General features: G+C 42.8%; 1 protein-coding gene and 1 long non-coding RNA gene across 13 annotated transcripts in view; one reads left to right on the forward strand and one right to left on the reverse strand.

The window, feature by feature from the left end:
* Positions 1-12,012, forward strand: part of NPAS3 (neuronal PAS domain protein 3) — an 861,794-nt gene that overhangs the window by 703,972 nt on the left and 145,810 nt on the right. The gene's annotated exons all lie outside the window — the stretch shown is intronic.
* Positions 10,539-12,012, reverse strand: part of LOC123583533 — a 216,836-nt gene continuing 215,362 nt past the window's right edge. For all 4 annotated transcript variants that reach the window (XR_006704926.1, XR_006704924.1, XR_006704923.1 and 1 more), the window contains one exon: positions 10,539-12,002. This is a non-coding gene — a long non-coding RNA (uncharacterized LOC123583533). The remainder of the gene's footprint in view (positions 12,003-12,012) is intronic.

Here is a 12,012-nt window from a genome sequence, read left to right on the forward strand (position 1 = left end):
TCTTAAGGAAATGAAGTGTTAGCTGAGATCCAAGAGAAAGGTAGAATTTAACCAGGCACAATTGAGAATGGGGGCCATCCTGTTTTTCCCTTTATTAAAAAAGAAGGAAGGGAGGAAGGGAAGAAACAAAATTACTTATTTTATGGGCTTTGTTTTACTCATTAGATAAACATGACACCAGGCTTACAAAGGGATAGGGGAAATGGTATCTATCAGAATACCTCCATTAAACTTAACTTTAACTTTTCTTAAATTACCTTGAGGCTGAATCTTCAACACATTCCATCCATAACCTTGAGTCTGTACTGTTCAACCACAGAATTTCTGTGTATTGGCCGTTCATTCTGCCTAGTGAGTGCATATCTGAATAGATGATTGGTCAATCCAACTAAAGTTATCAAAATAATCTAGCAGTACTTCTGGCTCCAACCATCTTTATATTTTATAACATGTTTAATCACGAAATGTAGAAATAAGATGCCCATAATCATGTGCTCTCATAGTGATTCATGGCTTGGTCCTGTATAAGACTTAGATTTCTTCTCACAGAGGTGTTCTACCTCTTCCGTTTGCAAATTGTCAAAACTTGAAGATTCCATTATAACTACATCCCGTCGTTACCAAATGTCTCCTAGAACAACTTAGAAAATGTCTTTGTGGTCTTTGAAGCCTGTGGCCTAACAGAGAAGTACTCATGGTCACTTCACCATTTGCTTCCGTATTAGCAATTCTTTAGTACCCAAAAATTTGAACGTGGCCTTTTTATTACAATTGTAATTGTCAAATTACCATTTTAGTATTTTCACGGCAGTCATTAGACCTTTGTGGATGCAGGGACTCCAAAGTATGGGGTTCATCACGCTGTAATTATACTTTCCTTGTACGTACTTCCGACATGTTCAGTGTGGAAAGGATTATTATTGTCCCTGTATATACACAGCGATAGCAATAAGGGGACAGCTGTCCTTGCAGTTTGAGCTATCCTTATAGTAATGCTGTTTAGTGCTCTTAAAAAAAAAGTGCTGTTGACCAAAATGATGTAAAAGTTAGATACATCATTTTCTCGTGGAAGCAGTGTTTATGTCTTTAGGTACTTATGCCCAACTATGTGGCATAAATGACTACATACTAACTTAGTAAACTAGATAGTCTAAGTACCTGTAGAGCACCAGTCCTTCTAAAATGCATGAAATGGAATGGCACAATAAGAACATTCGTTTACTCATTCAATTTAATGTATTATATCGTTTCAATTCCTATGTTATATTTTTCTGGATAAACGGTGAGGGGATGCCTGTATCCAGGTCATGAAAATAAGACTTCCTTTAGTAATACTTTTGACCAGCACCTTCGAAGTGTATGTATTGGGGTCACTGTCCCTCTTTCATACACTAAGCTGCCTTCTATTTCTTACTGCATTTTCCCTCTAACAAACCGAAAGTCAAGATCCGGTTGTTGGTCATTCTATTGAATGACCAAGTGTTCGTTCTTTCCTGAACTACCATCTCGTTAGCACCTATTGTTTTACCTTGGGCCAATTTAATTTTAAATGCATGAAACGACTCCTATTTACACCGAACATTTCACCCTCTGACTCAGCGTCACATTGTTATTTCACAGTGTCAAGGATGCCGGACTTGTGGTTTAAATGGTAGCCAGACTTGGAAGCATTCAGGGGCAGGCTGAGTCCTGAGTCATAAAGTCTCACCTTCCCATATCCGGTCTTCTCTTCATGTTCCAGTATATAGTTGACTTCAGCCATCTCTGCCTGTTCCTTCCATTAACTTTTTTTTTTTAAGTTCTAAAACTCATGTACCCAGATAAACATCTCTCAACCTATATTTACATATGCACTCAAATGACAGTCCCCATGGTACATTTAGCTAACTCCTCTTTTGAAATTACCTTCAAAAATAATTTTCCAGTGGGGTGCCTGGGTGGCTCAGTTGGTTAAGTGTGCAACTTTGGCTCAGGTCATGATTTTACGTTTCGGTTCATGGGTTTGAGCCCTGCGTCAGGTTCTGTGCTGACAGTGAGGATCCTGGAGCCTGCTTCAGATACTGTCTCCCTCTTTCTCTGCCCCTCCCCCACACGCTCGCGCGCGCGCTCTCTCTCTCTTTCTCTCTCTTTCTCTCTCGAAAAAAAATAAATGTTAAAATTTTTAAAAAAAAATAATTCTCCATCTACAGAAGCAAGATGGGTTCATTAACTTATAATCACTAAAGACCATTCCTTCATAATAACCTATCTAACCTCCCCTGCCAACTTTTTCTTGCTTGGCCCTCTTACTTTTACTTTGCCCCCAGATTATAAATAAGGCTTCAAAGTCTGAGAAGAGAAGAGTAGGGAACAGACTGAGCCTAGCAGCCTGTGGGACCCTTTCCCCGAACCCACCAGGAAGCAAACTTAGTGAGATAAATTGATCTGAGGGTGCCTGCCAACAAGAAGAAAGCATGAAATCATGGGTGGGACCGACCAGCTCTGTGTTGTGAATGTAAATCATCAGATTTTAAATTACTAAACCAAATTTTAGGTCCATTGAAAACTTAGATCCAAAGAGTATTGCATAGACAAAAAAAAGGTATACATTCTTCCAAATGTGTGGCTTTTAGGAGAAAAAAAAATTTTATAGGTACCATTTTCCAGCTCTAACTGATTTCATGTTTGAAAACATTTTTCAGTGAAAACATGTTTCATAATACTAAACTCCTAGAAAGGAAAGGTTTTGTGGAAATCTAGTAAAAAGTGAAAAACAAATCATCTTTGAAGACACAAATTGATAGGATCCAAGTGAGCATAAATCCTAGACTTTGTGCATGGTGATGAAGTGCTACAGTTAAGCTGATGGGGACAGAAAGGGATTCTGTTCCCTGGATTGGCACAGATTTGACGGTGTCCCGGTGCTTGTATGAGAAGCGAGGCCTTCAGATCACCCCTGTGTGGGGAGGAGGGAAGACCTTTATCCCACTTTCCTCCTCAGTGGTCGTTTAACCACACCACCCTCATTTAGCCCCACGGTCCATCATCATAAGTTAAACCCTCCAGAATCTCAATTGCCATTGCTGTTTGCTCTGAATGTACTTGGATTTGTCAACATTGCACTGGTGTTGCTATGGTGTTGCTATGCCCCAGAGGAACATGGTATGGCCTGGTGCTGCCACCAGATTTCTAGCTGAACAGCAGGTAACTGTGAGTGCCCTGGCCTTGTAGTCTACCCTCTGCTCAGAAACTCAGGAAAACTTGCAGGAAAAGTAGCCAGGTTCCCAAGAAGTTAAAACTGGGGAGGGGAGAGGGAGGTACTTTATACAAGTAATAACTCACATTTGAGGTCATTCCAACCAAGGATGTCCTTGCTTTGTTTCCACCCCCAGAGACCTGTAGGTTAATGTATTCATTGAAATGACAATCCCACTGTACAAAACATTTTGCTTATCTCAAGGGAGTACCCAGAACTGCTAGGAATATCTCTCTCCGTGCACCTCCTGTCCTAGAGGTAGTGGACAATTAACACCTGCATGAAACAAACCTGCGGTCTCAATTACCCGTGTACAGTTGTTTAACAGAAACATGGTGCTTAGAGCAGTTGGCCAGATGTTTTACCTCAAAAGGATGGTTTCAACCTGCCAGGTAACAGAACTAGCTCATGAGAAAATGACATTGGAAAACCAGTGTAGTTATGCCATAGAGGGTTCCACAGGGCTGGAAACCATTCATAATCTGATTTAATATGTCTGGGAGGCCAACAGTATGGTACTATAGCAAATGTATAAAAGATGCCATTCCTATCTCAGGCAACAAGATGATCTTATAGACACTGTTATCGTTATTATAGATCATGGCCAAAGGATTGTTTTATAACCTCCACTGAAAGTTGGTTATGGCATAAGCTATACTTGGGACCTTATTTTGTTCTGGCCCTTTTGTAAGGAAAGCTTCATGAGGTGGAAGAACAAAACTGAATTTTAATAATTATGTGGTAAGCAGTAAGAAAAAAGATGAGGAAAACCCGATGTCGGTGATTATGAGCTATGAAGAAAGGGCAGAGGGACAGAATTTGGAAGAAAACGAAATGAATCAGAAGAGTCAAAGAAATAGACTGTGAGTAACAAAGGACATGACAAATAGAGCATCGGGGACAATGATAGAAATAATAGAAATATAATAATATAATAGAAATAATAGAAATGTTGAGATATTCAAGGTGGATGACAACAGAGAGAAAAGTTTGGGTGGGCTGGTTGTAGCATGGAAGGCAGGGGGAACCAGGAGACAGGATTTTGAAGAATGAATTCTCTGACAAAGCTGGGGCCACCGAGCAGGTGGCTTTTTCAGACTTTAATGTAGAGACAAATACTGTGAGATTCTTATTTAAAATGCAGATTCCTTGACTCCATCCCAAGACAGTCTGATTTAGTTCTATAGATGGAACAGGGAAGTGTTTTTAAGAAGTACGGATGATTTTGTGGCTCAGTCAGCTAAGCATCCGATTCTTGATTTCTACTCAGGTTATGATCTCAGGGTTCATGAGTTCAAGCCCCGTGTCAGGCTCTGCACTGACAGTGTGGAGCCTGCTTGGGATTCTCTATCGCTCACTCTCTCTGCCCCTCCCCTGCTCATGCTCTCTCTCTCAAAATAAGCAGACATTTTTAAAAAATTAAAAAAAAAAAAGGCCAGATGATTTTGCATTTTTTACACAGACACAGGCGATCTTCAGACCTCACTTTGAGAAAATTCTACAAACAAAGCAAAGAAAATCTTAGAGATTTTCACAACAGCAACATGTTACAAGAGAACAGAGGTGCTTGCTTGTAGGTAAGGAATATGCCACGCTAACTGGGCCAGGAAACATAGAAGACTGACAGAAAATTATGGCTGCAGAGCGAGAGAGGCTGCAGATGTGGCAAAGCAGGATGGAGCCCAGCTCCTTAAGTTTGTTTCCCGGATGTAGATGAGCCTTTGCCGTTTGCAGCGTGAGATGCCCCTCACCCTAATTGAGACCAATAAAAAAAAAAAAAAAAAACCTCAAAGAAAATAATTAGGCATGATAATTCTGGATTATCTTTAATTAGAGGGAGGCTCTGGTGCACTCCGAGCTTTGGAGGGTCATCCTGCATTTGTTGCAAGTGATCTGTCCCTGTTCCACGTGCACATTATTCATCGCTTTCACCTCTGATCTTCCCCTCCTCTGAGCACAGCCCTCTGCAAGGCCCCTGCACTTAGGCTGCAGAATAAAAGAAATCCCCTCCCGCTGTTCCTGCTGCCACTACTAGGTGACATGTCCCTTCCAGGGGGAATTCAGATCGACAGAATCTTCTCCTTTCTCTCCTTCACTCTGTGCTGGCTGACTGGTGCCGAACCCATGCCTCTACCAGGAGCGCCAGCCTCTCCCTCGGGAGGACCGGGTCCTTGTTGCTGCGGGAGCAGTACCCAGGGCCGAGCCAACAGTCTTTAAGCAAGGCCAGTGCTCGCTGCTGGCCTGAGGATGCCGGCAACGTGGAATGGGAAGAGAGGAGGTCAGGGAGTGAGGGAGGCTTGGAAAATCCACCAGAAAAAGCGAGGCACAATGCAAGGGGGAGGCAGACAAAGACTGTGGTCATCTCTTCTTCTTCTGAGACGGGCCGGCAACCATCTCTCTGCTTCTTCTGACTTTGTTTACAAGGCCTGTAGCTGTGCAGAAATCACCTTACCTTCTACAGCTGATACCGTAATTCTTTTTCCTCTCCTTTCTGCACGAACTCAGGGCCACGCGCTCAGCGCCTCTGTACTGGGGCTCCTGCATGTTGCTTTGAATCAGTCGGTTGGTTACCTGACCACTTCTCAGTGAAAACGCAGAGCTCTGTTGTGTCCATTCTGGTTCCCTGCAGCACACAGGGTAATACCTGCCCTAGACTAGATGGGCAGCATGTATTTGTCGAATCCAGAGTGAAATCTTTCTTGCCTCCCCGAACCAGTTCTTTAAGTTGTTAAGGTTTATATTAACAAAGTCCCTCGAGACTATCTCCTCAGGTTAAGAAAATTGAAACATACTTAAAATAAGTACCATCTTAATTAATATAGCAAAATTAGGATAGAGGCGCCTGGGTGGTTCAGTCAGTTAAGCATAGGACTCTTGATTTCAGTTCAGGTCACGTTCTCACAGTTCGTGAGTTCAAGCCCACATCGGGCCCTGTGCTGATAGAGTAGAGCCTGCATCAGATTCTCTCTCTCCCCCTCTCTCTCTGCCCCTCCTTCGCTGGTGCTCTCTCTCAAAATAAATAAACTTAAAAAAACAAAATAAGGATAAAAATTCTGTCGAGAAATGAGCGTGGCCTTTGAGGTCAGAGCTGGGTCTCTACCCTCCCCCCACCCCGCATCATTTATTTCCAGGCTGGAGTTGTGACAATTGTGCCTTTTCTCTACACGTCTCCTGCCTCCCCTGTATGTTAAGAATAAAATACCCCCTTTGCACAAGGTCATTAGAAGGACTGGATAAGAAAAGTCGCACAAGAGCTCCTGATAGATGTATAAAAAGTCAAGTGTTTTTCCCTTTTAATTTGGATTGAGCTGCCCTTGATGTCTTGTTTTTCTGGGCTTTTATAAAATTATTATTTTTTTTTTTTAATTTTTTTTTTCAACGTTTATTTATTTTTGGGACAGAGAGAGACAGAGCATGAACGGGGGAGGGGCAGAGAGAGAGGGAGACACAGAATCGGAAACAGGCTCCAGGCTCTGAGCCATCAGCCCAGAGCCCGACGCGGGGCTCGAACTCACGGACCGCGAGATCGTGACCTGGCTGAAGTCGGACGCTTAACCGACTGCGCCACCCAGGCGCCCCTTATAAAATTATTTTTAACATTTACTTATTTTTGAGAGAGAGAGAGGTAGGGAGCAGGGGAGGGGCAGAGAGAGAGGGAGACACAGAATCTGAAGCAGACTCCAGGCCTTGAGCTGTCAGCACAGAGCCCGATGCGGGGCTCAAACCCACGACCCGTGAGATCATGACCTGAGCCAAAGTTGGTTTTTAACCAAATGAGCCACCCAGGCGCCCCTCCTTTTTCTGGGTTTTAAAATCTCTAGTGTGCACGAATACTAATTCGCACCCAGTGACTCAGTTTATAGCAGCCACTTCATAGTTATCTTAAAGTTTTAACGTGGTAAGGTTTAGCACTGCTTACGCATACACAACTGGCCATAACACGTTCTGCCTCTCAGCCTTGACCGTATTGCGTTCGTTTTATTTCAAACTGTTCACTAAAGATCGACCCAGATTTCTGACAAATAGGGTTAAAAAATCAAAAGCTAAGCTTTGGAGACATCCGTGCTACTTTTATTCATATTTAATTTGCAAGGAAAACTTACGTGTAAATAGGAAAAATATCTCAGTAAATATTTGTATCTGAGGTGCATTTGTATGTATTCCTCCAGAATTGTCTTAGCATCCTTCTATTTTGTTGAAACGGGCTTCAAGGACTCCCCTTGCTCTAAATGGGAATATTTACTGATCAAGAGCATTTGGTTGCATTCTCTTCTGCTGTAACCCGAGGAAACAGCACCTTTTCACCTTTGAAACCGGCGTTTCCATATTACTCATGCCAGTCTTTTCTCACTAATTTTATGATTATAATGAGGCAGTGGTGCACTAGTTAGCACAGATGACCTTCTAATTGAAAGACTGTAAATTCAATCTCCATCGCTGGGCACCGACAGAAATTTAAATAAATATAGCTCCTAAAACCCTTGTGATGGGCTGGCCTAATGACCAGGGCCTAGCAGAGCCCAAGTCATCTGTCACAGGGGGCCGCCGGCAACTTCGGGATGTGAACTACAGGAGTCATTAGAAGCAGGCTGCCCTCAGAAAGCCAAGTGAGACGAGGGACTTTTCCCCTGGCTTTGATTCAGGCATCATGCCTCGCTTTCCTGTAACACAGGCCAGGTTGCTTTTTTGTCAAAACAGAAGTCTGAACACAGGAGGAAGCTCCGGTCTCGAATTGGACCGGAGCAGGCCAGAAAAGCCTTCTCGACCAGGCCCCCTCTTGCCCACTGCCATTTATAGATTTTGATGCATTAAGCTGCCCACGGCTATGTGGACACCATCCCCTCGCTTGCTATATTCACCACCATTTTTCACCCCCATGACCTTGGACAGCAATCCAATTCAGGTCTCCAGAATGAACTGCCCTGAGGATCAAGATGGGTGTGGAAATGGTCAGTCGAGGAAGGAATCCATGGAGCTGTAACACTGGCAACATTTATCCCAAATAATTGAGTACCTGCCCTTGATATGTTTCTGACATTCCGTTTTGGCTTGAATGGTGTGCGTAACGTGTCTCTTATTGTGAGCCACCTTAATTCTCTTTGGGAAACAAGTGGTGTATAATTTTTAACACACTGGCTGCTTTAAAATAGGTCCCTGGACCTTGACAACGACAACCTAAAAATGGCCCCGTATTGCTGACAGTGCCTTAAAGCTGCTCATTGGGCTGTCAGCATGGTGCGTCTTTATCCTGAAGATATCACACAAACACAATGGAAATTTCCCATCGCCTTTAAAGTTTTGCATTCTGTATATTTGGTTGTTAGACAAATAGAGCAAGCTTTGCCGACTTCATTTTCATTCTTGGCAGCATGTTTTTATCATAAGGCAGATAGTCATTAATTTACAGAATCAACGCTGGGAACAGCTTTTGTGATCTCATATTAAATTTTCCCCTGAATCCGCCCCTTGGCAAAAATTACTCACATCGTTAAAAAATATTTAATTAGGCTGTAGTTTATACCCAGCTCACTGGGGAAATGTTGGAATTAATATGATTTGCATGAATTCTGTTTCTCTTTTTCCGTCAGAGATTAGTTTTGAATTCAGTTCAGAGGGTCGTTGACACTGCCAAGGACTCACAATCGTGAAGGTCAAACAGGTAGCAAGTACTTCCCCTGGGTAGGTTCCCTGAAAAGACAGCTCAAAATTGCTTTTAATTATGGGTTACCTGAAAGGCCACTTGCTGTTTTTATTTTTCCACAGATCCCTGAAACACTGCATGATTGGAAGTTTTAGGTAAACCATTTTATTCCCGACTCAAACAGGCCAGTTTTTGTGTAGAGATGGATGCGCCTAGCTGTGCAACACCCAAATCATTTTCTTAGCTGCTCACTGATTTCCGTGGGTTATTCACAAAGGAGAAAAGTCTCTTCGCTTTGTACCGGGATATGGATAAAGTAGTCTTGCAAGACCGTCAGCCCGTAGAGTAAATTTTCTACATAGCAGTGCTTCTGCTGGCTTAATTCTCGCTCACAAGATAAGACACAATGTTTAGTTATGCATTTCCTTGTTTATTCTTCCATGGGTCGGGGGAAAAAAAAACAAACCTTAGGGAATTCACAATCCTATGCCATTTTTTTTCAAAAGCAAATTTAATGGAATATTTAATTAATAATCTAATCAATCAATTAATCTCAGTTACATAAGTGGTGAAATCTAATTCTTTTTCATAGCTATATCAATAAAAGAAGTGAAATCGCTCCCCACTTATCAGGATAATAGGAAACGGTTACAGACACAAAGAAAAATTGACATTGTATTAATTCTGCTGCACTGGCCTTGAATTTGCCAGTGTTGACGAAGTCTCCTTTGCATCCTAGACAAATTTCAGTTCACTCTCTGGGACTGCCACATATACCTTTTATGTTGTAATCTTTCCTCACAGTGAAAAAAAAAAAAAGTGATGATTAGCTTCTTGTGTGTGTGAGGTTTTTTTTGTTTTGTTTTGTTTTTTAATTCCCAAAGCCTGGGGCTTTGGAGCTCTAAGAAAAGACATATTCCAATAATGACAGGACATTTAAACTTTTTGGACATTACCTGTCTTTATTGTGGAGTTTTAAGTTTAAAAAATTTAAACCATCTGCTCTCAAAATGTGTACAGAGCATCCCAGGCTGCTGACTAGCCAACTGTTGATGAATAAATATTTGTATTTCAAATTATTTATATAGGGCTTCTTTCAGCACTGGAAAGATGAGAGTCAGTCTGACCCTTGATTCTAAAAACCATGAGTCAAGTTACTCACAGGGAATGGATGCCAGGTGTATCTATTGCAATAATAGCCTTGTTCGGGAACATGGCTAATGAAGATCATCACATGTTCGCGATTATTCCCAACTGTTCTAAATGGAAAGAACCTTCAAATGAGAAAAGGGAGAAAGACCTAGGATTTTCTGACTACATATGTTCCGTTGGATATTGCCATGGTGACTTATGCTCACAACCTTATTCAGTCCACAAGATACCTAGGAAGGTAAATACAATTACTCCTTTTTAAAGATGAGGATGGGGACACCTGGGTGGCTCAGTCAGTTGGGTGTTCAGCTTTGGCTCAGGTCATGATATTGCAGTTTGTGAGTTCAAGCCCTGGGTTGGGTTCTGTGCTAACAGCTCAGAGCCTGGATCCCGCTTCGGGTTCTGTGTCTCCTCTCTCTGTCCCCCTCCCGCTCACACTCTGTCTCGCTGTCTCTGTCTCTCTTTTTCTCTCAAAAATAAATAAATAAATAAGAGGAAGGTACAAAGGAGCAGAGTAGATCATCTTTTCAATCAGTCTTTCTTTTATACACAAACATAGTGAACCTAGTGAGAATAAATAACCCCCATGCAGTAAGAGAGTGTCTCCAGTCTGAGGCTGGAAGCCCATATCTCCTTCACCTTTTCTTGGCTGTATGTCTGAATTTCCCCAAGACATCGTGGGAGCAGATCAGACTAGAAAAGGTATTGAGTAAAAACCAGCATAGTTTGTTTTGCTTTATTTGTTTTAGAGAAAGCCAGCTCAGTTCTTTTGCTTTCCTAAGATGCAAGCATTTGGCTTTGTGAAATCTTTTACACAACAGGGTAGATGTGTACCTTCCCCACTAGTAGCAAGAAATTCATAGAAACAATAGCTTATCTATAATACTCTTGTTTTTCTTAAGACCTTTATTAACAGGTGATTGCTGTTTGTTGACTTTTTTGAAAAAAATCAAGTTCTAAACTTTTATTACAAATTAAAAATGAGGTTCTTAAAAGTCTCCCCTTGACCAGATATGAAGCAATTAAAACCCTTTCAAGGTGTGTTGAGAAAAGCCAGACTTTAAAAGAGAGAGAGAGAAGAAAAAGTATCTGTCATTACCAAAAAGAGATGTCTTTAAGGTCAAAATAAAAACCCCATGCTGCACAGATAATACAGGTAGTTCTCGTTTATCTGGTCAGTGAGCAAAAAAAAAAGCAAGCACTTCTGATCTTTGGCACCGTTTTCTCGTTACTGGAATTTCAAATTCATTTCTTCTTGTTGGATGACTAGACAGGATGATGGTAGAGATGTAGGTCGCATTTACTCGGCCCCGCCCTGCTCTACCTCGGGACCAGACAAATCCTCAGCTGGGCTGCTTTTGTGTTCCAGACATAGTGTGGTTGAGGGTTTTCTGGGCATCTGTGACCAGCGCTGAGGTGGCTGCTGACCTTGGGTCTCATCTCATTCACTTTCCTTGTCTTCTCTAGGCAGTCTGAGGTGGGAGGGCCCCCAGCAGCATGGTGGTCTGTAACTGCCATACAAACTGTCTCACTGGTCTACCTTGTTCTTCGGCACCCAGGTATGGTGCCCTCCAGCACTTCTCCCTGCACCCGAGGTGGTTGCCACCTCTCGGCTCTGCACCTGTGGCCACGTGCGAGCTGAGTCCTGCAGTGCTGAGGGCTCCTGGCCTCGGAGGGCTCTCCCCACGCATCCTCCTTTCCCCACTCTGACCCTGCCGGCGGTTCTGGCGGGAACTGCGGGTGGACCCCTGCGACCTGGACGGCATCCGTAATGGTTAGGGGCTGCTGTTGGGTATTTTCCTCCCTTGTCCTGGAGCTCCACCTCCAGGGCCTGCCACATTTGCTGTCTCCTCAGGCTCTCCCCTTCGTGAACGTCAAACCCCATCACCTCTCCTCCCACACCGCAAAGGCACTTCCTGGGTTCCTTCTTGTTCACGGCAGTGTGGTGTACAAATATATCTTCCTCTGTCATTCCTGTGGATGA

The sequence above is a fragment of the Leopardus geoffroyi genome, chromosome B3 (genome assembly GCF_018350155.1).
Source record: "Leopardus geoffroyi isolate Oge1 chromosome B3, O.geoffroyi_Oge1_pat1.0, whole genome shotgun sequence".
Lineage (NCBI taxonomy): Eukaryota > Metazoa > Chordata > Mammalia > Carnivora > Felidae > Leopardus > Leopardus geoffroyi.